Source organism: Protopterus annectens, chromosome 9.part0, assembly GCF_019279795.1.
Source record: "Protopterus annectens isolate FY-2018-M chromosome 9.part0, PAN1.0, whole genome shotgun sequence".
Lineage (NCBI taxonomy): Eukaryota > Metazoa > Chordata > Ceratodontiformes > Protopteridae > Protopterus > Protopterus annectens.
The window spans coordinates 133,219,870-133,245,005 of record NC_056743.1 but is presented as its reverse complement, the minus strand read 5'-3'; positions in this window follow the sequence as shown (position 1 = coordinate 133,245,005).

The window sequence follows — 25,136 nt, the reverse complement described above, 5'->3', positions numbered from 1 at the left end:
TCTATAAAACTGATGGTATTTAAATGTACATATCAGGATTTTTATGTAAATGGACAGGAAGCACAAATAAGTTAAATATTTCACATATTTGGATAGAAAAAAATGAGATTAACTCTTCAAAACAGAAAAACAGATGCTAGAGCATATCATTCCAAAAAAATAGTTTGCTCCGATCTAGTTACTTTGCATAAAGAGATTGATGCATTTTATAGACATGACTTGTAATTTTCCCATAGACGGAAATGAAAACACGCTTGCAAGTCGCCAGAAGTCAAACCCAATATCATTTTAAATAGCAATTATGTCCATTTCTTCTGATGAAGTTCATGTTTGGAATGAAGTAGATGAAGTTGCTAATTAAAACGATATTGGGTTTGACTTCTGGTGACTGTAAGTGTGCTTTTTATTTGTACTTCAGTCTTGTGAACGGATTTTCTTGCTTATTCCCATACATGTATAAGTACTGAACACCATTTCCTTCTCATATGATAGACATAAAGTATAAGTAAATGTAAAACAATTATAGCCAGTAGGATAATCTAAGAGCCAAAGCCATTTTGCTCCAAAATATCTACAAAACAGAGAGTTTTATCTGCTCTTTTATTTATTATTTATTCTGTATTGTGTACTTTTTCTTTGTCAACAAATACTGTATTTTGTAAATGTGAAAGAACTAATAATATCCCCCCCCCCCAAAAAAAAAAGGCCATGTTGGACTCAGGAGTTACAGCACATAAATTACAATGTAATCTCTACACATTCATTTTTTTTCAATCATAGGAATTGGGTCAGTTTGCCAAAGACAGAGTTAATGAAAAATGGGTTTCTTTTTATCAGATTTACCACAAAGCATCATGTCTCCTTTAGTAGTAGTACATCACAGCTACACTATCTGAATGGAACATAATTGTCTTAACAAAAATTCACTACACAAAATTTACAAATCCTTGAAAACAGTCCTACTCATCTATTGCCTGGGGCCCACTGGATCCCCCTTTGTGAGTCTTTGGCCATATCCCCAATCAATCTCTCTCTTTCTCCTCTCTCTCTCTCTCTCTATATATATATATATATATATATATATATTAAATATATATATATATATATATATATACATATATATATATATATATATATATATATATATATATATATACACCTCTCTCTCTCTCTCTCTCTATATATATATATATATATATATATATATATGTGTACACACACACACACACACACACACACACACACACACACACACACACACACACACACACACACACACACTACTGTCTATTTACACTACTTGAAGGTACCACAAATGAAACATGAAACATCACTCATTTTGTTGTTAGTTTAGAGCTGAACAATATTTTCTATAAATCTTTACTAGTTTATTTTTTTTCAGTATAAACCTATTCATATCTGTTTCTATGTTATACAGAAAACAAGTTTAGGTGAATCATTTTCTTTCTGTGAAACACAAATTCAACACAAAATGTTGGTGGAAATAGTGGAATATGTATTTTGTGAGACACCTGTTGATATTTCTTACTCATATATAGAACATTTTCAGGACTTATAAACATCATTCATTTGGTACACAAGTCTTTGTTGGATAATGTGTGTGATTTTCATACTTTGCTGTCTAATTTGCATTTGCATTATTCAGATTTTTTAAGAAATAAGGAAATAAAGACTTTTTACTCATTACCAAATTAAAAAAAGAAAGCACATTTAGAAACATTAATTTATTATAGATATTTGCTAACTGACCAACTTTAACATTTGTGGTATCCTATTATGTTGTTTTGTTTATTGTTTACATTCAATAGTTAAAACTAAAAAAATGGGTCTCACAGCCAGGGACTCAGGCACCTTGGAGATCGCATCGATTGCTGCTTCAGTCGAATCCAACTTCATGTTGACAACTGTGTTTGCGTAAGATGAAGCAACCCTACTCTCTCCACATGGCTGGTGCACCTTGAATGAACACAGGTACAGAGTTTTAACAAGGTAAGTGTTGCAGCCGTCAAGAGGGAGGGGGAGAGGGAGGGAGTGGGAGCCCAGATTTAGGATTCAGGCAGTGAACTGAAGTGGGATTTTTTTAGGCAGGGATGTTTTTGTGATGTTACGCGTCAGTGCAGTATACTGGCACCATGTCATTGACAACTGGTCATGGCATTGACTACATATTTTAGCACTCATTTCAAATTAGGAGGTTTTACAATCCTAGACTCCCCTACATATCCTCCAAGTAGGAGGGTTGTAGCTTGTTACTTTGGCACCAACACAAAATGTTTTCTTTCTTACTACCAGTTTTATAACCAGTGGTGCAGTCGTCAGATTTCACTGTCACCAAAATACCCAAAGAACAGGCAGGATAGTGAACAGGTGCTCATTCCACGGTTGAAGTAGGTTAGTGAACAGGTGCTCATTCCACGGTTGAAGTAGGTTAGTGAACAGGTGCTCATTCCACGGTTGAAGTAGGTTAGTGAACAGGTGCTCATTCCATGGTTGAAGTAGGTTAGTGAACAGGTGCTCATTCCACGGTTGAAGTAGGTTAGTGAACAGGTGCTCATTCCACGGTTGAAGTAGGTTAGTGAACAGGTGCTCATTCCACGGTTGAAGTAGGTTAGTGAACAGGTGCTCGTTCCATGGTTGAAGTAGGTTAGTGAACAGGTGCTCATTCCATGGTTGAAGTAGGTTAGTGAACAGGTGCTCATTCCACGGTTGAAGTAGGATAGTGAACAGGTGCTCATTCCATGGTTGAAGTAGGTTAGTGAACAGGTGCTCATTCCACGGTTGAAGTAGGTTAGTGAACAGGTGCTCATTCCACGGTTGAAGTAGGTTAGTGAACAGGTGCTCGTTCCACGGTTGAAGTAGGTTAGTGAACAGGTGCTCATTCCATGGTTGAAGTAGGTTAGTGAACAGGTGCTCATTCCATGGTTGAAGTAGGTTAGTGAACAGGTGCTCATTCCACGGTTGAAGTAGGATAGTGAACAGGTGCTCATTCCATGGTTGAAGTAGGTTAGTGAACAGGTGCTCATTCCACGGTTGAAGTAGGTTAGTGAACAGGTGCTCATTCCACGGTTGAAGTAGGTTAGTGAACAGGTGCTCATTCCACGGTTGAAGTAGGTTAGTGAACAGGTGCTCATTCCATGGTTGAAGTAGGTTAGTGAACAGGTGCTCATTCCATGGTTGAAGTAGGATAGTGAACAGGTGCTCATTCCACGGTTGAAGTAGGATAGTGAACAGGTGCTCATTCCATGGTTGAAGTAGGTTAGTGAACAGGTGCTCATTCCACGGTTGAAGTAGGTTAGTGAACAGGTGCTCATTCCACGGTTGAAGTAGGTTAGTGAACAGGTGCTCGTTCCACGGTTGAAGTAGGTTAGTGAACAGGTGCTCATTCCATGGTTGAAGTAGGTTAGTGAACAGGTGCTCATTCCATGGTTGAAGTAGGTTAGTGAACAGGTGCTCATTCCACGGTTGAAGTAGGTTAGTGAACAGGTGCTCATTCCACGGTTGAAGTAGGTTAGTGAACAGGTGCTCATTCCACGGTTGAAGTAGGTTAGTGAACAGGTGCTCATTCCATGGTTGAAGTAGGATAGTGAACAGGTGCTCATTCCACGGTTGAAGTAGGTATTTATTTTGTTGATGTGTAATAAATCTTAAGTTTCTTATTGTGTGGAGAGAGCTAAAATTTGTTAGATAGCTGGTGAAGGGGGAATCAGCAGTAGGGCTCCGTTAAAAAGTACTAAACCATCATCCCAAATTGTATTTCTGATGTGTGCAAGTGGGATTATTGCCCTGAAAGCCAGTTGTACAAGAAACTTGATAGAAACTTTATGCCACTTTTACAGTCGGTAATTTATTTATGGTGCAGTGCATCATCTATAATATGTGGGACATAGTCACTTAAACAGAGAAAAATATCTGGAGCACTTTTTTAACAACTTGGAGAAATTTTCAGCTGGGAAGCTCAACGCGATGTTAAATGTGTTAGTCTGTATTATATTAAAACATTTTGATGAGTTAAAGATCCATTATTGTTTGCCGTGAACATTATAAAAAAAAAAAAAAAAAAGTATGAATGAAGCTATTTATTTTGCAGCCGTCCCTCACCCCAATATCCTCAGCTGCTTGGACACACGTATAGTGTTAGAGGATTTAATTAGACTAGCTCCTTACTAGCATTAACTGTTTTATATGGTTAGACTAGCTTTAAAAACTACATAATTATTAAATTAACTACTTCATACTACTGTACTTTTTTTAAAATCCTGCTGCTTACCTCAAAAAAAAATAAAATAAATCAGCCCAAAATCAGCCAAATGTATTTATTTATATACCCAAAATTAGTAAATAAGAACAAAAATGCCATAAATCAGCTACGTATAATCAGTCATAATAAACCTTATTGTAACAAGAGACTACATGTGCTGACAACGTGATAAAACTAATTGTAAAATATATCATGAATTAATAATAATTAATCTTAATTAACTGCTATTTATCTGTATCTGCAAAATATTCATCAGGTAGAATGCCATCGTCATGATCGTCAGTCGAATAAATGTTCGAATTGAATTTACTCAGCATTGCTGTAGTTGGGATAAATCCGTTGCAACAGATCCCTTTGTGCTTCATGTAGCTTTGAATGCATAACAAAGCTTCTAACATGCCTTGCTGCATTGTGTTTCTCAGTTTCGTTTTAATCAGATTAATTTCAGAAAAGTTCATTCTACAGTTGCATTACTGAAAGGCATCGTCAACACACTTATAGTTGATATATAGCATTTTGTTCTTATTTACTCTTCAGGATATGAAAAAAAAGATTGGGCTGTTTTGGGGCTGATTTTTCTAAGGTAAGCGGGTGGGATTTTAAAAAAAAGCATCTGGCAACTCTGGTGCATGTGGAATTTGAATTCCAGAAGACATTTAGACTATGGTTCACGAACGGACAACTGAGAGGTAGGTGTATGGGTGTGTGTCTGTTTAAGTATTTAAGAGGTGTGTGTGTGTGTGTGTGTGTGTGTAAGAGGGATGTAGGTGTGTGTAAGAGGGAAGTAGGGGTGTCTGTGTGTGTATAAGAGGGATCTAACGATGTGTGCGCATGCGCGTGTGTGCATGTGTGTGTAAGAGGTCTGTTTTTCATAAAATTATGTTTTTCTGGTAAATCACTGGCAAAGAATTGAGGACTGAAGTCAGAAGATAATGGCAGACATTTGAGCTTTAGACTTCATATCCTTCAGAAAATTCATGCAAAACGTGTTGTTCTATCAACTTTCTAAGTTTGTAAGAGCAATATTTAAAAGGTGTCCCTATTTTTGGCTTTGTCTCGATTTCTTGTTCTAAGAGGTTGAGAGGTATGGGGGAGGAGGTAGGGGTGTATGTGTGTTCATAACTCTCAACTGTACAGATTTTCACAGAGTGTCCAGATTTTTACCTTATATTTTTGGTCTGTTCCTCATAAAAATTGTCTTTTTTGACAAATCACTAGATGATCTAAGAATAAAAGTTACGAAATAATAACGTGCATTTTAGTTTAAGACTTCATATCCTTCAGAAAATGGATTTTAACAGAAATCCTATTATTATAGCAACTTTCTAAGTTTATAAGAGCAATATTTAAAATGTGTCCCTAGCTTTGGGCCTTTGCCCAGATTTCTTGTACTAAAAGGTTGAGAGGTATGGTTTGTGTGTGTGTGTGTGTGTGTGTGTGTGTGTGTGTGTGTGTGTGTGTGTGTGTGTGTGTGTGTGTGTGTGTGTGTTTAAGAGGGAGGTAGATGTGTGTGTGAATGTTAAAACAGTGTTAGTAGCATAGCAGGTAGCATACTTGCATTTTTATGCAAACGGTGGTGGGTTCTACTCCCATAGCATATAGACAGATTTCTGATACTCTCTTGTATTTTAAGGGGGTGGGTGTTGCAGTCCTGAGTATGTCCTCCTTTGGATGAGATGCCTACTAACTATGAACCTTTCAGTTTGCCATCCATTCCCTATTGCAGTATTACCAGCTTCCCCTTTTTTAATGTAACATAGGAAATTTATTCTTCAACGGCAGCATGCACTGAATTTGTAGATGAAATACTGAAATATAATGTTGTTTGCTAGCAGCACCCTTTTCGTTAGTTATAGATCTCTTTATTGTGGAATTATTCAGATGACTTTTACTTCTGCAGAGATTGTGCATATTGACCGATATTGGCGGATTGTAATGACAGAAGTTTGAGTGGCCTTTTATGGTTATAATATTCTAAAATGGGCAGTTTTGTCATTATTGGTTCATAAATTTTGTTTCATTGTTTACAGGAAAAATGTTCAAAACTATAAACTGAAAACACGCTGTAACAAATGGTGCTATATTATACAAGGGATATGATTTAATTATTATATATTATAATTTAATACAATCAGGAAGGTGAGTCAAAGAACTTTTCCATGGTCCTAACAATGTGTGCAAGGGACCTGTGATTTGAAAACAGCCCAAAGGTAAACTTAATCTGCCACTGGTCAGACACATTTCCTTTCAATGTGAGTTTCAAAGGCAGAGAAGTTTTAATGCTAAGTCTGTTTTAAATATGAGACTGCATTGCTTTGTTTAGCAAATGTCTATCAGCGTTTGTACTATAAAACTTGAAATAAAAGTTCTAAATTAAATCCATATATCTGTAATCATTGTAGAAGTAAAGCAGAAAACAGTATGCACACTGAGAGTTTTGAATAGTGTTTATGGCAACTGGGGAGAAATAGCCAAGTAATGGGACACCTGAATGGCTGCGTGTAGGGGGTGACGCAAATGCAACGTATGTGTACCACCAGCTTTTAATTTACATAAAATGCACTGGGTTTAGGTAGTCTTGGAGTTCTGGGTTAGGGAGTGACTGGGGACTTTATGTTTAAGGAACAGGAAGGGAGTTTTATGTTTAGGAAATGAGAGGGAAGTTTTGGGTTAGGGAGTGACTGGGGACTTTATGTTTAAGGAACAGGAAGGGAGTTTTATGTTTAGGAAATGAGGGAGAAGTTTTGGGTTAGGGAGTGACTGGGGACTTTATGTTTAAGGAACAGGAAGGGAGTTTTATGTTTAGGAAATGAGAGGGAAGTTTTGGGTTAGGGAGTGGAAGTGAACTTGTACGGTTAAGTAGCTATCAGGGACTTGAGGTTTAGAGGGAAATAGTGTAGTTTTAGATTTAAGGAGTGAATGGGGGACATTAGGGTTAGGAAGTGGGAAGAGAGTGCTATGGTTAGGGTTAGTGACCAGGTGGGAAGTTTAGGGTTAGAGTTAGGGATATGCAATTCGATATGGTTGGATGGTGGAAGGGCTAGATGAGTAACTTGTATCAGGTTAGTGTGAGTTAGGGCTCTTGTAATTTAGAGATAGTGGCAATGCATTCCTGAATTCCCTTTGTGAGGACTTTATCCCACATCCCACCACCAATACATAAATCGTCTCTTAGGTTGCTGGAATTCAGAAGAAGAGGCAAAATATATTAAAAAAGTAACCAACTTGAAAATGAAAGGCTTTGAATTCTGATCTTCAAGGACTGGAGATCAGCACTCCTGCTGACTACCAGATTATTGCAACTTTGCCAACATTATTATACAATGATAATGCCATTTTATGGTTGCCAGGATTGAACTTTTCTAAGTATGGAAAGGCAGAACAAAGGAAACAAGGAACAACAATCTGTTACCCCTTCCAGCTTGATTGTAGTTGTGGACAGTCACTATCTCTCTTCCTTGCTAGCACCATGGCATAGGGGGATAAATTCCTATCTATGGCCAAGGTAACCCAAGTTCAATTTGTAGCTTGGACAAGTGAGGCTCCAGTGAGGGAGGATTGGTGTGTCCATCCTGGGGGTATGGTGTGAGTGCACCTTGCATTTGATCTCCAGTGGAGGTTGTCATGCATAGGTGAGCATTATCTTTGGGGAGAAAGGGCATAGGCTGAGTCACCACAAATGTGGGATGATATACCAATATATCCAAAGCACATTTATCCTCAAGACAGTATGTGCTTGCATGAAGATGGACAGTTAGTGCACAAACAAAAAATCCTCCTTTGCTGGATGTATAATGCTGTTCTAAGTTGGCTCACACTCCTCACTGGCTCTAAACATGGGCAAAGAAAGTTCAGGGGAAGTTTACTGGGTTTGGTAGAGCTGATGAATGAAGATGGGCACTTCAGGTCAGCTGCGAGAGGGTGGGGGCAATAAAAAAAAAAAAAAAAAGAATTCCTTCTCTTCCTCACTGATCCCTCTAACACGTGAGTCAATAACTGATCCCAAATCATATGGCTTACAGCTGTTATGGATCTGGCTGTATGACTTTTTTGTTGTAAAACTCTGCAGTCTAGAGAAAGTTCAAATGTTTCTCACAAAAAAAATAGTGGGAGTATAAACTTTAAAAGGATGCACTCAGCCTCATATCATATCCTGGGGTTTGATCTGAGTCTGGTGTTCAAGCCAGTGTCAGGTGCATTTCTTTTCAAAATACTGTGCAAGGAACACATCTGCCATGAGGCTACCAGCAGAGGAGGAAACATAGCTATATGCATTTACCTGTTAGATTCACTGACTTGGTCTGCCTCTGACATTTTTCAGATAAGACCTGGGCCCCAACAGCAAAAGCAATGTGTATGGCTAATTTATTGTAGCCAATCAAAATGCATATTTTGTGATGTATAAGTTAACCAGTGTACCAAAGCACAGTGACACAGTCACAAAGAAAATATACAAACTCCATAAGGACAGTGACTGCATCTGAACATTGAACTCCTGACCCTACAGTTGTGATCCAGAGATCTTAGATTACTAAGCTACCATGCTACTTAAGCCAGCTAACTCATCGTGTTACTAAAACTAAATATAAATACTAGGAAAATGAGGGCCTGGTTTATGATACAGTGTTAACCTAGATTATAGGCAAGCTACCACACTACAGTATAATTTTAGGAAATCTCTACGATTTTAATAAATGCAGACACACGTTACATCACACAAGCTTCTAGAAAAACAATACAAGTTTTGAGTAAAAATGTTATTCAAATTAAATATATCTAAAAAAAATGGTAAAGCAGTTTTATAGCTTGAAGTGTATACATTAGCTTATATGCTTACAAACTCCTAATACAATTGCGATGTCAAGATTTGTGTTTTAATTCTTAAGTAAAATTGCTCAGGTGAGCTTTCAACTCTTGATTAAATGAATGCACAATCGGGGCCCTTATAAGTTGTGCACATTCATCAGTAGAAACTGCAGTAAGAATTATAAAACAGTTTTTAAACAGGCCTATTTGTTAAGATGAACGATTGCAACATTTGCTTGAAACTCATTATATATAAACATGCATACTCACAAGATGTCTTGCTGGACTAGAGTATGTCCATATCTTGTTAAATTAAGTACAGTGAAAGACTATTAATTCAGAAATGGCATGATGGAACATGCTTTCCTAACTTAAAATAATAAAAACGTCATTGTACTACTTTCATTTTTCAAACAGCTTGCTTAAAGAAAACAAAGGGACTTCCATCATTTAGGGGAAGTGAATTCTAAATATTTTAATATACTAGAGGTATATTTTTAGCAAGTATCTATTTTTTGTTTGCTGGTGACGTTTATTTCAGTAACAAAAGGAACTGCTGTCATTAGCCAAGGAATTGTGGTACTGGTATTATCTGCAAACTGATATCAAAGAGAGTGAGAGGTGTCATCCCTCAATAGTAATTTTTACGCTCATCCTTTAAATGGCGTAGGCATCATTAAGAACAAAGAAAATGAAACGAGCAATTGAAATCTTAAATTGCTGGTGGCAGAGCCAGTGTGCAACAGCCCAGGACTACAATTCTTATGATGTGATCACTTTAATTTTACTATCCATTATCTGAATATTCTCAGCATGAATCGTCAGCATACCCTACTAACATGCTTAAATGACTGCTTCATTTCAGAATTCACTGGAATGCTGCAGCTGGAAAATTTCAGTCTTTCTTCCAAAATGTGAGATATTTTCACAATAAATGTCACATGCTCAATGACTATTAGTTTATTCTGTAGATTTAACAGCTCTTTGTACAATGGCTGCCAATTATACCCCCTCAGGGTCACATGTCATAACGTTTTTTGGTTTTATACAATTTCCATACTTTCTAGTTTGTGCTACAGTCTGTGGTATCATAACATATACAACTGTATTAGTCACTGCTGCTTTAGGGGGCAGTCTCTGTTTTCATTACATATACGAGTATATTGACCTGTGCCACATTAAGTGGTAGTTTCTGCTTTTATAACATACCCAGCTGTATCAGATTTGGCTACTTTAGGTGGCATTCTCTGGTTTGGTAACATGCTCAGCTGTATTAGCCTCTAGTGCATTAAATGGTAGTCTCTGTTTTCATAACATACCCAGCTGTGTCAGCCTGTGCTATATTAGGTGGCAGTCACGTTTTTCATAACATACCTTGTGACATTATCCTCTGCCATATTACAGATGATCACTAGTGGAGCTGTGTCAGGACTGCAGCTTGTTCTACTCATGTTATTCTTACTGGTTTTGTACAACGATATGTACTACTGCAGGCATATCGATAATAATTCACTATTTATGGTACTGTATGCAGCTTCAAATATGTAAAATGTTTTACGATGTAAGAGGTCATGGCAGAAAACTGGCCTAATGGTCATATCTGCTTATGCCAAATAAATAATACATATTTACTCATCCTTGTAAGGTAATATGATATGAATATGCAGTTTAGGGAATAATTGTGGAGAAGGTTACTATGGGGCTGTTGTGTGATGGTTTATCACAGTTATAAATAATTTCAAGGAGGAGTCAAAGGGGACAGGTGAGCCGGGAGTAGGATGGGAAGGGAATGTACAACAGAACAATGAAAACAACACAAAGACAATCTTTTATCCTGGATGAGAGCAAATCTATCAAAACAGTTATATTCCTGGAGAGCTGATGTTCTGTACTTTTTATGAAAGTGTAGTCTGTGTCATAAAAAGGTTCCTGGCACTTTCACTTCTCTGTCTACTTTCTCCTGTGCTAGTTCCATATTTCAGGATAAGAACTGAAATCACACTGTCAACATTACTTTGCTCAGTCTTTGCTAAGATGAAGCCACTTTTTCAGGAGGCAGACTTAAATACAACTGTGTAAGAAAAGTGCACCACTCTTTAGTGGTTGAGATACCGAGGCAGTCTTCTACTATTCTACAAGGTACAGCATGCCCAAAACTATTTTACTTATTTGTAATAAAAAAAAAAAAAAAACCTGGAAAGCCAAGGGATAAACCTACGAATAAACCAACAGCCATTGAGGTACTTCACTAGAACAGCAACCAGAACCACAACAAAAAAAATTACAGGCAGAACAGTAAAAATTTGTAAGCACTTTCATTCTTTGTACTTGTTAGAACTTCATCAGAAAATGATTCCAAGATGGTGGTTGTTTGAGTAGCACTCTCTTTGCAAGGCTCTGTTACAAATTCAGTAATTTACTGTAATAGCCAGCAAACCGGATTATAATAACCTCCTACAGAAGAGTAGAGTGTACATTAACTTAGGATATATCTTATTTATCTCTAAAATCCTCAGTTATAACAGTTAAACAGAGTTTTATTTTTCACCATCCTAATAGAATGAACTTCCACATGGATATTAGAGGTCTGGAGGCTTCAGTACCTCAGCAACAGACAGCGACTACAAGGGGAAATTTTAAGCAAGACCGAGGTGTTAAAATGCTCAAGGAAATAGAAGGCATGGGTACTCAAACCTCTAGAACAAAACTGTCAGCAATAGCATCCCCTGAAAAAGAAGTCACTACCAAAAGACAGAAAACAGCTAAAGTGCAACAAAAACAGATAAAAGACGGCGCTAAGCAAAAGGCCAAGAGCACCATACACATGGAAGACCTGAAAAGCACCCTTTTGCCTTTGCAAACTACTATCCAAGGATTCTCAGAGCAATTAAATACTTTTGGTGGTACAATTAAGCAAATAGCAGAGAGACTAGACCTAGTGGAGGATAGATCCAAATCCAATGAGTTGGAAACTGATCATTTAAAATCCGAGTTGAAAATCAAAGACAAAGCTCTAACTGACATCCAAGCGAAAATCCTGGATTTAGAGGCAAGAAGCAGATGGAACAATCTTATCATCAGATGTTTAACAGAAAAATATGAGCAAAACCAGTTGCTTCTTACTCTTAAACAAATTTTCAACTCAGTACTACAGCCATGTGATTCACCGACTGACTGCATAATTGAGAGGGCACACAGAGCACTGTACAAAAAGCAAGACGCTACACCAAGATCCATCTACGCAAAGCTCCTCAACTTCCAAGATGTACAAGCCATCCTATCTGCCTACAAAAAGCATAAGCACTTCTCATGGAACACGTACAAAATCACTATTTCCCAGGATTTCCCCCAAGAAATAAAAGAAAAGCGCCACAAACTTTCAACTTACTGCTCAGATCTCATCAAGCGCAATATCAGGTTTCAGATATGTTTTCCAACAACCTGTCCTTTTATTATAATGAAACCAAATTCACAATGTCTATGCCCAAAGAAGCTAACCCTATCTTCTTAAAATGTTTCGGGAAATCTCCGGTTGCATGAAAGCAAGGTTTGCATCTGACTTTCCTTACCGGAGTTTGTTTTGTATACTCCGGTCCCAATTATTGGACCTTAGTTTCAGTAAACATCTTCTTTTTTAAAGAATTTGACATTTCTAGTTAAATCAAAATCCGTGTCTAGATTCTGGCTCCCAGGAACGAAAGTGCCAAGCTGTCATTCACAGGGGATCCAGAAATGGTGACATTGCCCAGTGAATCACAGTTTGGCACTTTCGTTCCTGGGATCCAAGCTGTGATTCACAGGGGATCCAGAAATGGTGACATTGCCCGGTTTTGCTAGAGAACTGCAACTTCAGTAGGATAATCAATTCATAGCAACTTCCTGCTGGCCTAGCCAACTTAAGCTTAATCACCGGAGCTCTCTACGAATGGCTGACTGATGTAACAGGCATGGACTGTCTGATCTGCAGAGGTAAAGAGATCGCAAAAGAGTTCTGGCCACTAGTTAACTCCTGGGAGGTACAGAAGTGAGGATCTCTTTTGTTTTCCAAGGCTGTCTTATCGATGTTTACAATATCTCTGCACCTCCTAAGAGTAAACCAATCCAATCATTACATCTCTCAGATAAAAACTATATCTGACAGTATTATTGTAACAAAGCTAGTATTAAAGAACTGGTGATCTGCTTACTAGCTCACTTAAATCTTGACACACACCCTTTTGAGAGTGGTGTGACAGCCTCTTCATAGAAGTTGCTTGACTCAACAAATTACTGCATATTAAGTGTGCTAGCTGAATGCCGAAGCATTATAGGCTCATATCTCTCATGTAGTGAACTCATCTAAAAATGCTTGCTTGTTTGTGTTTTCTCTTCTAAGATGTAATATTGCTAACTGCCATAATGGGGTAATCATCGGTGTGTTAATTGATTGTTTTGCTTTGTGGGAATACAGTTTAGAGGGGGATATGAATAATATCACAAAAGCACTTGATCACTACATAGCTCATGATTTAGTGAAGCCCGATAGAAGGGCAGAGGTAGTTGGTCAGTGCTTCCAGAGATATTAGTCCCCTTTATACAAGTGAGAAGTTTGTGACTGCATGAGCTCTCACAGGGGGACAAACAATATTTTATAGTCATTTGTTGTGCTAAACATTTGATTGAATGGAGAGGCTGGAACTCGGCTCTGATAATCCCTTTTGACTCGCGCTTGTCTTGGTTTATACACAATCCCTGTTAAACATGGTGGTGGGAATTTTGAACTTTGTCTATGGGTCTGACTTCACCTGTGGAGATTTCCTATGGTGCTCTGCACTTTTATATTTCCATTCTGAATTTTTTTTTTTAAACCTACAGAGCTAACCTGTACATATCTTACAGTGCTCTTCATAAATATCTGATTGCCATGATGTCTATAGATGGTTAGTTGTTTATTCTCAGACCCAGACAACTATTAAGGGATTAATCCCCCATGCTCGAACAAGTCATGCTACTTATTTACCTCATACCCCACTGAACCGACCAGTTAATAACACTTAACAGCAGTTCCTCATTGGTCAATGCTTATCCACTATGTCTCTAATGTAGATCAGATATGGATTTTACCACATTTAGTATGTGGAGACGTTAATAAAATCTTAACTTTCAAGACAGACAATTTGCCTTAATACTGTACTTGCTCTATCGTGAATACATATTTAGAGAATTGTACTTAGCCTTTTGTACTCTTATAAGACTGGTAAACTTAATGACTACGAACAGAGACTTATGATATGATCTAAGAAGGTTAAATTATTTTGTGTACTTATAAGAATAAATATTGCTTACTCTCAGAAGCTGCTTGATAACGATTAGAAACCTTATCCAAACAGGGGGATAGGGTGGATGTAGCTTTCTGTTATCTTTTATATTCATATGAACAAAATGAGATGGCTACCTAAACTTATCCGCCCTACGAAATATCGTGATTAATACCATCTCAGTTCTCACCTATCACCCTACGATATTATACTATATCATATAAAATGCCAAATTACTATACTTAGAGTGTTAACTTTTCAAGCATACCCTCCTTAATTGGCAATATCTTTTAGCCAAGAGCTGAGTGGATATGCTAAAAAGGGTACCTGATGATGACATTTGGAATTGTCTTAATGACGTACATAGAATGTAAATATGGTTATTTTATTGCTGTTAACTTCTGAACGCTTTCAGTGACATTTGTATTTTATTTTCTTCCACTTTTCTCTCTCTCTCAAAAACGGGATAGGTGGGTAGGCACGGGGTAAATTTGAGAGAGTTTAGTGCTGCATTTTCATCTAATGTTACGCACATACCCAACTTGAGAATAACCTTTGAACCACAGAATAAATTCCCCCCTCCTTATTTATCCTATAACTATCTTCATCTTTAACAGAGCCTCTCATAAACATAGATAAAAAGTGGAAAATAATTTCCTGGAATGCTAGAGGGCTACAGGACAAAAGTAAAAGAAATCTTTTAATGCACCTCTTACTAAAATCAGAAGCAGATATCTCATATATTCAAGAATCGCATATGATAGACGAGGATTGGATTAATGAGAAAAATAGGAAGTGGATAAAAGACATTATCACAGTAGGAAACAGCTCTAAATCTAAAGGGATGGCAATTATTATTAAAACTCATTTAAACCCTGTATTATTGACAAAGGTTCAGATAAGGAGAGTAGATGGTGTTACTTCACGTGCCTAACCCCACCACTTACCAAACCAATACTGTTCCTAAACCTTTATGGACCATGTTCAGGACAACAGCAATTCATTTTGAAAATCTATAACTTTTTATTGTTGTTGTTGTTGTCTTTCGGCTTTTCCCAGTTAGGGGTCGCCACAGCAGAACTCCGGTCCTCTAATGATTGGCAGTAGATTTTCACGAACGCCGAGGTGCCAGCTCGACGTTCAACCAAGGCACACTCATTTACGCATGTCTTTCGAACGCCCACTCAACCACGGGGAGGACATGCAGACTCCACACAGAAGGCACTCCCTGCACTCCAGCCAAGAATCGAACGGGAGAACCTCTTGCTGTGAGGCAATAACGCTACTGCTGCACAACCTCTATACATTTTATTAAATTTTCTAAATCACTACTTTATTCTGGGGGCAGACTGGAATGCTTTAATTGATCCTAACATTGACCTCTCTAACAAATCCAAACTGTACAATCCACAAGCCTCCCTTGCCCTGCTGGATCTAATCTCGGACTTTGGACTAGTTGACCCTATATCCTTTGGAGATGACACTCGGAACAGCAATAATTACACATACTTCTCTAGGTGCAATAACTCCTGGTCATGCATAGACTTCTTTCTAATATCAGAAATACTAACAAATTGGCGAATAAAGTTTGTAGGTGAACCAAGGTTTTTCTCAGATCACTCTAAGATCTCTCTGTTAATATACTTTGCTCAAAACTCACTTTCACATCATAATGGTTTTAACTGGTCCCTTAATAATTACATTTTAAACAACCCATTAGTAAAAGAGGAGATCGCTTCAGTCTTATTGGAGTTCACAAACGATCCCTGAAACTCAGGTATCCCATATGACATCCATTGGGCGGCGTGTAAAGCTATACTTAGAGGAATATTCATTCAAAAATCCACATACCATAAAAAAAGGAAAGAAAAGGAGAACTGTCTTCTGTCTGAAATTAGAGAACTAGATGAGAAACTTCAAGCGAATCATACTCTAGTAATGGAAAATGATATGATAGATAAGCAAAGGGAATTATTCAACTTACATCAATCCAACTACTCCGTACAAGAGTTAAGGTTTATCACTAAATATTTCAAATGGGTACAAACCCCCTCCAAGGCACTAGCTAGACTAATTGACAACAAACAGACCTCACCCAGCATAGCCCTTATTAATCACCAAGATTCATTTTATAAATCAGACTCACAAATCATCAACTTATTTCAGCAAATATACTCAAGAATATATGCTAGCTATGAACACCAAACCCCATCCTCAGAGATAGAAGATTACCTCAATAACATCACTTTTCCTAAATTAAATAAAGAACAGAAAGGAATCTTATCTGCCCCTTTGAGTCAACTAGCAATAGTAAAAGCCATCGGAAACCTCAAGTCAGGGAAAGCTCCAGGCCTTGACGGATACCCCCCAGACTTCTATAAAGCATTTAAAGATACCCTAGTTCCCATCCTACTCAAGTTATTTAACTGTGTCTCTTCTAACGGAATATCGGACCTTCATATTAATCACTCCAGGACTATTCTAAATTCCAAAAATAACTTGGATAAATCAAACCTTAACAACTACAGGCCAATCTCTCTAATGAATATTGATATCAAAATTTTATCATCCGTATTAGCTGAAAGGCTTAAAAAAGTAATCCCTTCCCTTATATCTAAAGAACAAGCATGTTTCATGTCCAATAGACACACCTGGGATAACACATTAACTATGGAGACCATGATCAACCTTACCAAGAAAGACAAACATCCAAGATATCCCATGATTCTGGATGCATGCAAGGCATTTGATAGGGTTAACTGAAACTTTCTATTCACAGTACTATCTCATTATGACATACCCCTAAAGTTCATTAATACTATCAAAATTCTATACAACAGTTCCTATACACGCCTATATATCAATAAGAAATTCTCGCAACCAATAAAAATTTCAAATGGAATCAGACAAGGTTGTCCCCTCTCCCACCTTCTTTTTAACTTATACCTAGAACCGTTCTTCTTATCCTTATTACAAAAAACACACCATTCAATTCCCAAAATATTACATACCAGAATAAGTTTGACCACATTTGCAGATGACTTGAACCTACACTTTGAACACCCCCTATCAAATACTAAGAAGTTAATCACCACTTTGAATACATTTGCACATATATCGGATTATAAAGTCAATCAAGACAAATCCTGTATTTTCCCGATTAACCCCACAGCTCAAAGACAAAACCTCTTTCCTGACTCTCCCTTCCATATGGTATACTCCTTTAAATATCTTGGGATTAGCTATGACCACTCTTCGCATTCTGTACTACACTTCAACTTAATGAAAATATGGTCAACAATATCCCAAGACATGTCCAGATGGCAACAGATGAAACTCCCCGTGCTATCTAAAACCTCCAGTATTAAAATGAACATCCTCCCAAAGATTCTTTATCACTTTCATGCATCTCTTTCCTTCATCCCCAATCTATTCTTCTCTAAAATCCACAAAGCCTTTGCAAAGTTTATCTGGTACCCAAAATCAGTAAGGGTGTCGTATCAAAGACTTACACTTCCAAAAGATAGGGGAGGTCTTGGTATGCCAGACTTACAACTTTGTTATAGAATTTTACACGCTAATAGACTAATTAAAATTGCTAATTACAGGCAAAACAACCAAATGCGGACCCCTTTTGGGTTAAAATGTGGTTTAATCATGCTTTAAACAACGATTTTAACCCCAAAGCTCTCCCCTTTATAGGCTCAGTAGTTCTTAAGAAATTAAAGTTGCATCATATCCTAAAGGAAAAAATCAAATCCTTTCAAACTATTTAAATCCTTGAAATTAGAAAAAAACATATCTATTACAACCTATCCATCTAAACCCTAATCTTATGTTGAATAGGAACATGATTAATTTGATCGACTACCCTCAAATCAAAGAATATACACTATGGAATATCCATAAATATAGGGACTCATCACTCACAAAACTACGTGATATCCTAAATTTAACTAAAAAATACATTATAATTCTGTGGCAAATAGGTATTCATGGACTATTGGAACCAGCAAGGTTTGAATCTATCAGAAGAACAGAAATTATCTGCCATTAAATCCACTCTTTCTTTATCCCCTTTTAAAAAACTGACTTACACTCAATTTATGATTACCAAGAACCTATACTTCAAGCCCGTCCACTTAAACAAATTTAATCGGAACATCTCGACTGCATGCCCCTGCTGCTCCTGCCCCCCAGGATGATATGCTACGTATATTATGGTTTTGTAGATACTCCCACGGTATTTGGTGTTCTCTCAAGGTGAGACTTGACATGATGGGCTACCACAAATCAACCCTCTCATGGGAGATGGCACTTCTACATATCACAAATAATAATACATTGAAATTAAAATCCCACATCCTAATAACTCTCTGTCTTCTCTAATCAAATTCTACATTACCAAACATTGGTTAGATCATTCTAAGATATCATGGAGTGGTTTCAGGAACATGGCTGTTAAACACATTACTTCTCAAAAACATTTAATAACAAGTCCTCAGAAATGCACTTACTTTCAGAAGTTCTGGAATACCTTATTTGAACTTTTATCTGATAATTAAAAATCTCTTGAACTGTGATCGTCCAAAATTAAAAGCCCTTCCTATATATGCTTCTGAAATTTTTCCCTCCCCCTTTCACACTGCCCATTTAGTGTGTGGCTCAGGTTATATGTTAATCTATTCTTTTAATTAATTCTTTTGATTGTAATTATAGGTAATATTTTAGTTCAGTTGAAGTATATACCTGATTACACAAGTATCTCTCACTTACTTTAGTTCAGGGATATATCCCAAAGCAGCACTATTGTATATATTGTAGATAATTAATTTTTGCATGTTCTCCTCTGACTGTTCATTGTTAATCTACAATTGTTTGTGAGGTATATTCAATGAAAATCAATACAATTTCTATTTGAAAAAAAGAACTTCATCAGAAAATACAATTTCATAAAAACACAGCATTTTAAATCCTAATAAAGGATGTGACATCATAAAAATTCAAGCACCGAAATACACCAGTGAATAAAGGATTAAATAATCAATCTATTTGTTAAGAACGATATTCACTATTAAAAAAAGAATGTGCATGTATGCATGTATGTATATATCTACACACACTTTCAACTTTACAAAAAAATTTTTTAAACATATTTCAGTAAACTTTTCACAGAAATCACATCATTTAAACCAGGAAAGATGTCCACTTTAAAAAAAAAATGTCACTTTATTTGTCATTGTTGACCCATAAAAGTCCAACTGGGTAAAATCCACTTTCAGCAGAGACCCCGGGGAGAAATGCTCTACGTTTAAGTTACAATTATATACTTTTATAATTGCAGGGTAAAAACATCTATAGATGAGCTTATTTACAAGACTTTTAAATATTTTAAATATTTCTTACACAAACATAGGATTTTAACACAAAACACGAGAGAAATTAACGTAAATTGGCTAATTCTTGAATAGATAAATAATATACAATAACAGTTAATGTATTTATAGCATGATGGTTGCGAGGAAAAGATAAACTGGGATGTTTTTGAGTTTAGTAATAATTTACAGATAGACAAGCAGTATGTAGTTTAAAAATGACAAGAGAGAGATGAAAGGAGAAGTTATGGAAATGAGCAGGAAGATAAATGAACAGAGAAGGAACTGTAGTTAGTATTGGGTGTGAGAGCAGGAGGAAAAGAAATAAGAGTTTAGGAAATAAGTGCAGTAAGAGGAGCGATAAGGGACAAAAAGACTGGGAAGCAAAGTGGCTGTAAGGGTTGGAGAAAAGTAATCTGAGTAAAGCTAGCCAGGTCCATCCATCCATCCTCAACCCCTTTTTTTGCATTTTTGCACATGGGGTTGGGGTGTTACTTCATTTGTCACAATCATCTAGAGCCAAGGTTTACACCGCTGGGTGGCTAGCTCTGCTGTGGTAGTTCATCCACACCACACACTCACATGCACACTCACACCTATGGCCAATTTAGTGTGTTCAGTCCATCTACTGCATGTCTTTGGAACGTGGGAGGAAACTGGAGCACCCAGGGGAAACCCATGTGAACACAGGGAAGACATGCAGACTCTGCAAAGAAGGCATCCCAGCCAAGAATCAAACCAGAGAACCTCTTGCTGTGAGGTGACATCGCTAGCCACTGTGCTACTGTGAGCAGGAAAAACTCCTAAACATTACATTGTTTAAAGGATATCAGTGTATTAGCTAGCATCCTGGTTAAACAAAAAGAATTAAAAAAAAAACACAGCCTTTAATATGGTACCTTATGCTGTATCATGGACATTTTGGAAATGAAACCTTTCTGTAAGAAATTAAATTCACTAATTGCTTCCTACCGAATGTGCTGCAAATCTTTGTTGTGTACTTTCCATTACAGATATACAGGCAGTGGCAGTTTAAGTATAACTTGTGCCCTGGGCTCTTTTTAATCCATGGGCACTCATTTACTATTTGGGACCACACATAAATATGTAGTGTCTCCCTCTACTCTTCCCTCATTAGGCCAGTCATCAAGTACAATTCCCCATTTGGCATATACCTCACTAAACACCTGCAACAACTGGAGAGGCCACAAAAGTACTGCACAAAGAGGATCCTATATGGACAGACTCAAAAAAACTCCAACTATTCTCTGTCTCATACCGCCTACTTAGAGGCGATTTCTGCTTGACTTACAAAGCCATGTCTGACCCAGCTCTGTTAGAAATGCTACATCTAAAATCCCAATCCCTCTACATCACACGCTCCAGAGACCTCAACCTCAGTACCACAATCAATAGAATGTGTTGGAGGGACAGGTTCATAACCCAGAGACTGCCCATGCTATGGAATAGACTTCCCATACATGTCAAACAGAGCATCTCACTGGCTCTCTTCAAGAGAAATCTTGATGAGTGGATGGGAAATAGAAAACTCACCCCAGGGATCACTTCAGTGGCTCTACTCGACAGAGGCACTGGGAACTAAGGTCGGGTGGCACGATGCCAGGGTAATCCTATGGGCTAGGCTTGTAAAGGCTCCAGGGCCATTAGCCTAGTACACACCTATGAACCTATGTAGTAGAACAGGTAATCAAACTCAGAGTAACAACAGTTGTGATGTATCCTGTATGACACACTTGGAAGAACACATCTGGTGAATGCACACTGCATTGGTTGAATGTATTTGCACTGTACCAGCCAGCTCATTCTGCCAGCTGCTTTTAGATGCATTGGCTAAAGCAGTCATGCAGGCAGCCATCCAAGATTACATGGAATTTAGAATTAATCATGGCTTGTTCTAAGATTTCCTTAGAGACTTAGTTATACAAAAGTTAAATGTTACCTGTTTTTTTTTCTCTAACTTATTTACTGTCTACATATATGTGCATGTATTTAATTTAGAACACACAGCCTCATACATTTACCAGTTTTAGTTCAAATCCACAAATTATGCTATGCTATCATTAATACCTTGTGAATGTGTTACCTGTAGTTTTTCAAATCCAAGTGAAAATATATTATACCTCAATAAGTCATTTCAGTTTTTTCCTGTACTGAATGCAGCTACATGGAACCCAAGCAAACTTCTGCACTGCACTGAGAAACTTTTAATGATACACCTATATGTAATCTAGGTAGCAAATGTTCTTATTTACCAAGACTGTTATCACTGCAGTGGACCAACATCACCATCATGTCCACCATCACTCGCAGGAGACCCTATTATCTGTTCCCTTTCTATGAGCTATGGATTGTTTCCATCGGAAACATAATAATCTTTTTTAGGTGAAGATAAAGGTTTAAAGCTTGGTCTGCTGGTGGAAAGATACTCTAATCCATCCCCTATATGATGATTCATTTTTGGATCTTGGGCATTCTGTGATGATGAGAAGATAACTGGTGAAGGATAAGAGCAGACTATATAGAGTGGCAAATGGGGATGATGTTCAACAGCTACCCTTTGCTCAGCTAAGAATCTGCATTAAAATCATGATTTAAAAAAAATCATTTTGTGGTCTTTGGTTTGAGCAAGGGCAGGTACTTGTAGATTTTGTCAGCTTCTTTTCAAATGTTTAACATCAATGGGTTTAATTCTTCTTGCTAAATTATCAGAAAAAATTGCCTTTTTTGATTTGCATATTTTTGATTATTTTCTCTAGGACACAAATGCCCAAATCAGATGTTGCTCACAAATACCTACAGAACGAGTAATGAAATCAAGAAGCAAAATGACGCGGCTTAGTTAGCAAACTCAAACCACCGAGACACTTTTCCTTGATTGTGGCCATAAGTGGACAATGGCATTGGAAGTAGATGAAGACATGCCCACAAATAACGCGCTCTTTACACATCACTGTGATCAGACAGCTTACCCCGATAGACTATTATGATAACAGGTGCCTACAAAGAACTGTTAAACAACTGCACTTCAAGAAAATGGAGTAAGAGCAAAGGCTGCTATAGGCAACTTTAAAAATGTCGAGTGTAGTCATTGTTTCACTCTAAAGTGAAGCATTCCATCACTGGAAAACAATATTTACATAAAAATGTAATACTTGTAGTCCATGATAAATAGCACTTTTTTCCCATGTAGATTCTATGTGTAGATTAAATGGAATGTCTTCTCCATGGTGACAGACAACTTTGAAACTGAGTTACAATAGCCATTAAAACAGAATTCAGTGCAGTACTGCCAAAGGCAGCCATGTATCATGGATATTGCATGATACTGTGTAAGCTTGTCTGTTACTATATGTGTAAATGGAGACCTTTTTCCTTAAGCATTGGTTTTATTTACTCTAAAACAGGTCGGGAAACAGACTGGGATCACTGTACTGATCCACTCATTAGTAAAAGGTGCACCGAGACATTAATATACAGAACATCTTTAGTTTGTAAGAAAAAAGTCAATCTGTTTGTTTGCATTTATATATTTTTCTTTGAGCAACTATGAACATTCTTAATGGCATTTTGTCACTTGGTAATACTACTTGCTAAGCCAATGATATTTTAGTTGACATAAATCAGAGTTGTGCAGAGGCTACCATAATTCAACGAGACCATAGGAAAGAATATTTTAAAGTGTGGATTATCTGGTATATATTCCTGTTTGCTGCTAAATGATTTAAACAAATTAAAACAAAAAATGCTAGAGGCAATTCCACACACAGGCTAATTATATTAACACTTTCATCTTGATATGGCATCAGGACTTCATCAGATAATAAAACAAACAAATCAGACACATTTTTTATAAATAAACTCAACGCTGCCCCGACACAATAAAGGCTGTCCAATTTCCACAATCACGAACTGTCTGTGTGTATTCCAAATACGACCACGGAGTGATAAAATTAAAATAATATTTATTTAGCCATACAGATAGAAATTGATTGGATAAATTTAATAGATGCAATAAATTTGATTAAGGTAACAGACATAGCGCTTTCATCTCATCACTGAGACTTCTTCAGATTCAGAATGGATTCAGGAAAGAGTGTTGTTAGGGGTGTAGTGATTCAAGTAGAGGAGGGCAAAAAGTTTGTGATAAACAGTAAGAAGTTTGTGTTTCACTAGGTGTCTCAACCTGGTGATGAACATGGGCATGACCAGGACTGGGCAAGGTATTGTCTGAGATGGATTTTATAGCTTGTGCATTTGTTAGCCATGTTTCCAGAGTTTGGAGATGTAACAGAGAATAGTGAGTCCCCAGATGAATTATTTGCTTTAGTAGTATTTAGTAAAATATGTTGACAGAACAGAGATCCCTTGTGGAGGAGTACGGCAATAATATGTTTTAAATGCAAGGCATTTTTCAGGATAATATATAACTTTGTATGCTATAACTAGCTGTGAGTATGTTATGTAGTTGTTAAGCTCTAACCAGTTTAACTGTTTTAAGGTTTGGCAGTGGAGAGCTCGGTGTGCAATGCTGGTAGCAAATTTAGCTACTTTGTTGTAAAAGGAGACTAGTTAGCATTTTAGGGTAGACCTTAGGTTTGTAAGGCTTGGTGAGGTATATAAGAGGGTTGGAAACAAATAGGACGAGGCTAGGATTTTTCTAGCTATGTTTGTAAGATACTGTTTTGCCATGGAAAATCATCTGAGTTTCTGGTGTTTTTTTTTATTGTTTGAAGAATATGTGGATCAACTTTAAGACTGTCATTTACTACAATGCCCAGTAATATATTATGTTGTACTACCTCAATTTTAGTATTATTTGGAGATGTAACCAAGAGAAATTGTTTTTGATTGAGATAATGTTCTGGGGTAAAGAGCATAAGTTTTGTTTTACTGGGATTAAGGAGTAAGTTTGAATTTTTCAGCCAGGTTTCAGATGAAGAGAAAGAATTTTGAGTGATTTCTTAGTGTATGAATATTGTGGAGGCTGTACATATTAAAGTTGAATCATATGCATGTTGTACTACATTTACTTGGTCTACAGCAATGTGAAACTTGTTTATAAAAATATTAAAGAGAAGGGGTCCTAGTACAGAGCCCTGAGGGACACCTATGATAGCTGTGAGAGTGGAAGTCAGGCCCTGTTTGACTGTTTGTTGCCTTCCAGATAGATAACTAAGGAAGCATTTAAGGAGGCTAGAGAAAGACCTATAGAAGAGAGTTCAGAGTAAATGCTTGTGTGATTCAGTGTTGAAAGCTTTTGATAAGTCTAGGAACACAGATAACACTAAGTTACACTAAGTTGATGAAGCGAAGGAGGGTAATGGTTGTACTGTGGTGGTGGCTGAAACCACGCTGCAT